The sequence below is a fragment of the Dendroctonus ponderosae genome, unplaced genomic scaffold, assembly GCF_020466585.1.
Source record: "Dendroctonus ponderosae isolate FM_Combo_2020 unplaced genomic scaffold, Dpon_F_20191213v2 Dpon_F_20191213_5, whole genome shotgun sequence".
In the NCBI taxonomy this organism is placed as follows: Eukaryota; Metazoa; Arthropoda; class Insecta; order Coleoptera; family Curculionidae; genus Dendroctonus; species Dendroctonus ponderosae.
This window is the reverse complement of record NW_026018715.1, coordinates 1,027,437-1,032,613: the sequence shown is the minus strand read 5'-3', so window position 1 is coordinate 1,032,613 and position 5,177 is coordinate 1,027,437. Positions and strand designations below refer to the sequence as shown.

General features: G+C 38.0%; 1 protein-coding gene and 1 long non-coding RNA gene across 3 annotated transcripts in view; one reads left to right on the top strand and one right to left on the bottom strand.

Annotated features, from left to right (window-relative positions):
* LOC125504655 overlaps positions 1 to 5,177 on the bottom strand; it is a 39,508-nt gene that overhangs the window by 30,867 nt on the left and 3,464 nt on the right. The gene's annotated exons all lie outside the window — the stretch shown is intronic.
* Positions 1,773 to 3,234, top strand: LOC109546627. The gene is made up of 2 exons (XR_002172798.2): positions 1,773 to 2,078; positions 2,943 to 3,234. It is a non-coding gene; the product is annotated as an uncharacterized LOC109546627 (long non-coding RNA).

Genomic DNA, 5,177 nt, shown 5'->3' with positions numbered 1-5,177 from the left:
ACAAAACGTGACAACAAACCTACATTGTCTGCATATAGCAGGCCTAGTCATTTCTAGCAGGCTGGAAATGCACACCTCCAACATGACGTGACTGACTGAAACCTAGCTCTTTTGTTTTGGTCGGTGCAAGGCTTGCTCCGGTCAGAGCGAAGGGCGTGGCCTAGGTCATAAAATCGTTTACTGCCTGCTGCAAACGCCACGGCTGATAGTATCAATTTAAAGGTCGAAGCAAAAGGGGTTTTTGGCTTCCCTTCAGGAAGACCTTTTTTCCTCAATGAATGCCCTTCCAGTGAAAGAAAAGTCGCCATTTAAAGATTATCTCCTCACGTTTTCGTGCGATTGCGAATCCGCGAATGTCCTTGTAAGGGCTCTGCCCAGGTACTGGACTGCTTTCCGCCCAATTAAACCATAGGCAGAGAAGCAACTGGCCGACCATCTGGCCATGCACCATTTGTTGTTGTTGTTGTTAATCTGTTAATGTCTGTATATAATGTAAATATTAATAAACGTTTTATCTATCTATCTATCTCTCTCGTCCGAACACCGAAGTTAAGCAACGTCGGGCGAGGTTAGTACTTGGATGGGTGACCGCTTGGGAACACCGCTTGCCGTTGTGTTTTTGCTTGTTTGCAATGCAAGCAAATGTTGCAAATAAATTAAATATTTTACATTCAGAAGGAAATTAAATTACATCTTACCTATTCCTGATCTATTTATAAATTATTTAACCAAGGATAATATTAAAATTATTATTGCCATCATGCGTGAAACAAGTTCAATATTTTATGGCTTCTATTAATTTATGAAGTTATCACTTCTGTCGAGCGTCCCGTGACGCACACCATTTTTTTCCGTTGAAAAAAGCGCGTTGGCTCTTCAATTTGTATTTTGTTTCAGCCCGTTGGCTATTTTTTGCATTTCGCACATGTTTTCCGGTTTCAAATGCCCTACAGTCCTTTCCCAATCTTTCGCTTTGTTTACCTATGATGATAGCAAACGCCCATAGAGGTACAAGGCTGACAAAGCTACCCTTTTCTGGAAACCGAAGAGAAAACAAAAACTAAAATTGTAAAACTAAAAAACGAAACCGGCCTTAGGAAATCCAGATTTTACCTTTTCCCAAACCTTCGTTTCAGCAGTGTTTTTTAAAAAAAGGGGTAGACCTAAATTTCCCCCTTGCAAAACAGATTCTTAGTTTAAAAAAAAACTTGTAAAACGTAAGAATGAATTTGCTGTCATCGGACAACCCATTTACTGGGCTGTTTAATGCCGTAACGAGCGGAAATCCTCCGGAACAACCCAGCGCTACGAGACAAAAACATGCTTTCACAAGGATCTGCTACGAATTCCAACCGAACCTTGGTGAAAATAAGCAACGCAAAGTGCGGGCCATTCTCCGGCATTATCGCCAATGTCGTCATCATCCAGCCATTTTCATGGTTTTTCAGGTACTTCCTGACGCAACACTGAATAAAACAGAATGTACGGAAGGAATGTTTAGAGTTTTATAGAGAATTATAGTTGTTTGTTTATAGTAAACAATAATTCTCTAAATTAGGTACAAAAGTTGGTAAGCGAAGAAGTGGCAAATTTATTTCACAATTTATTTGAAAAGTGTATTTTACTGTTATATCAAACAAGGGAAAATCTAAATAATTTAATTCGTCCATACACAACCGAGAAAGCCAAATCAAATGCCGAAAACGATTTACCGTTATCGAACTGTTAGAAAATAAGTCCAGTCGACTTGCAGCCGTTGCGACTCTGGAAAAGACATCACTATGGACATTCCATTTGCTACTATCTTTATGCAATGACCTTAAGATATCACAAAAAGTCAACAAACATGCGACTGAATGTCGACAATTTTAAATGTGAAGTGCTTGAAAACAACGCCATTAAATAATAAATAGCAAGGATATAAAGTGTTTAACTAAAATTCCGCAACAGTTTGCTCTGGTTAAAGACGATTCATCTTCTAATAATCCAAATATCAAGAAATACAGCACAAAACGTCTATCTATACCAAAGGAAATGTTTCTTTAATTCCAGACGCATTTTCCTTCCACGGAAACAAGGTAAATCCTTTTTAATTCAACAGACAATGCAACGGCAGTAACCATTTAATTCTGAAAGTGTCTAAATTATCCTAGTTCGAATAAAGAAAATCATATTTTGTTATAGTTTTTATTCCATACTTTGTGTTATAAAAAATATCTATCTATACAGGGTGTCCTGGAATATATGAGCATGATCTCGGATTTGTGCTTCTTCTGGTGCCTTGTCTGTCCTCAGACGTTGGTATTCAGACTTTCTCTATCGGCTGCCGCGCAAACAACCACATCATTGTTTAATATTGCGTAGCCAGCTTTTTTCGCCCTATCCACCTTGTTTCTTCCACTTTTCCTTGTATTTTGAGGCGCAGTAGCTGTTATTTAGATCCTCTGATTATGTGTCCAAAGTAGGTACTCGTTTTTCTCGTACGATTTTGCTAGTACGTTTTTCTCCTCTTCATAATGTTCAGCAGCCGTTCTGTGTCCATCATTCTGATGACATCCTCATTGGTGGTATGCGATACCCACGACACTTTAAGAATCCGTAGGTAGCACCACACTTCAAATGCTTCTTTCTATTCATCGTTGTGGCCTTTAGTGTTCATGTCTCGGAACCATAAAGTAGGACAGCCTACATATAACATCTCAAGACCCTTTTACGAAGATGCATTGACAGATTTCTGTTACATAAAACTGGTTTCCATGTCATAAAGGTCTTGCGTGATATTCCAATCCGTGTTGTTATATCTGCATCAGAGTCCTCATTCGCATTAAGCGAGCTGTCTAGATATTTAAAATGGTCTACGCCCTCTATATCCTCCTCACCGACCCAAATCAGCCGCCGATGTACATTTATTTGTTCGCCTGCCATCCACTTTGTTTTTGTAGTGTGGATTTCGAGACCTCCCCGACGATTTGCTTCATTCACTAGATTTACTAATGTTTGGAGGTCTTCCAGATGTTCTGCCAGAATGGCTGAATCGTCAGCGTATCTAATTTGTTGATTGTTTCTCCGCCGAGTCTTACACCCTCTTGTGTGAGCTTCCTTGAATATTTCTTCCGAGTATAGGTTAAAAAGGCTCGGCGACAGAACACAGCCCTATCGTACCCCACGTTTAATGGGCAGTTTTTGAGCATGATTGTCTTCAATTTGGACGGAAGCTACTTGGTTGTAGTACAGGTATTTACGTAGTCTAATATTATAGTTGTCTAGTCCTGTTACTTCCATGTACCGAACCGCCGCTTAATTCCGCCTAAATTTGGTACAAGGGGTGAATGAGCGCATGCGCGCTAGAAATGATATCGGCTTGAGTTGGGCCCTTTCATAAAAAGTGAGATTATAAACTGGTAAACAGTTGAAGCCGGTAAACAATTGCTGTGAGACCGTTCGTTGTAGATTCCATAATTTTAATCGGTGGTAGTGGGTGATAGTTGACAGTGGTTGTTGTTAGACCTCTGCCTTATTCACAAAAAGATCTTGATAGTGTGACTCATCAGGTTAATAAGTCTAAAATCGCTGCATTTAGTGAGTTTTCTTTGGTAATGTTATGAAAAGCGATTCTAGCCAATCGTCTGGTATTTTTCTTTCGCTGTATATTTTATTAAAATAAGCATGTAATACTTTCTTCACCCAGAAGTTTAAGCAGTTCAGCGGGAATTTCTTTTTTTGTTGCTGTTGTTTCGTTTGTTCTATTGCTTTCTTGACCTCTGCCTTCAGTATACTGGGGCCTCTGTCTATCTCGTTGTCACAGACAGTATGCGTCGGTGAATACGTTTTAATTTTCTAATTCCGGAGGTATATTTAAGTTTTTATGGATATTGAGGCTGAAGGTTCTTTGAAAACCGTTCTGTTTATCGATATGAATCAAGAGTGTATTTTTGTTAGTTTAAGGTTAAAGGTACCTAAATACATTATTTTCGTGTCTTCATTGTAAAGGGTAAAACAAAATTAATTATTATTGTGCTCCAGCTAGCTCCATCCCTGCAAAACTGAAATGCTAAAATTGTTTTCATGTGTCCTTTTAATAGCAATGATGTACCGTTTATTTTATGAAATAATCGACTGACAGATTATTGCACAATAGGATTATTTGAATCTTTTGGATTAGGTCACGGGTGATTGCTAAAGTAGCCAATTTTGCAGCCTAATTCAGAGTTCAGTATGTCTATGGTACCATTGACTATTTTAATGATAATGGTACCATTGAATATTTTAATATACTATTCACATACATACACGAGTTCAATTTTCACGGGTTGTACCACGCCGATCCAAGTTCGGTTCAGTTGAACTCGACTATTCAATTTTTTCCTAGGGTTGGCACTTCCCAATGTAGGTAAAATGTGGTATATTTGGTTTTCTTTCATTGGCAACTATGTTGTCAGTCCAGCATATTTGAACTGAACCACATCCACATGGTCTGATACTGAATTGACTGAAGCGTATAAGCATTAAAATATATTTTTCTTTAGTTCAGTGGATTTAGTGAAACCTTTCAATTACGAAATCCGCCCGGTCTACGAATTTTACGTCTAAAGAAGAAAATATTTTGCTGGCTTTAGTCAAAAAGTGTAAAGCACATATCGAGTGTAAAAAAAACAAATGCAAACCATAATATAATATATTTTTTTATTTTCTCTACTACGATCTTCGTAACTTCTTTCGATAACCTAAATCTAAATTTAAAATTGAGATCGTTTCATTGCAGGAAATGATTTGGTCGCTCCCTATATGCTGATCATCTTAATTAGTTATATTTTGGACTTTTGAATTTTCCTTTTGAACAAACTTTATTTTCACAAATATAATACTTTCTTTAGCTCTGACTTCTCTGACTACCATAATTATGCGTTTAGCAAGTATATATAAGTTACAAAATGCAAGTTAGCTTAGATTATGATAGTCCGGGCAGTTTAGAGGTTTAAGCGTGACACAACTCCTCCCCTCGAAGATTCAACTTCATGGTTGCTTCAGTTTAAGAATGAAGTTGGACGTTGTGGAGTTCTGTTACTTTGTTCTTTTTCCTGTGGAGAAGGCAGCGTCTCTGCTTGTACGCCCAGGCTACTAGTACAAGAATAATTATCAGATAGAGTATAATTGTCCAGACACTTGGGGTTTTCACA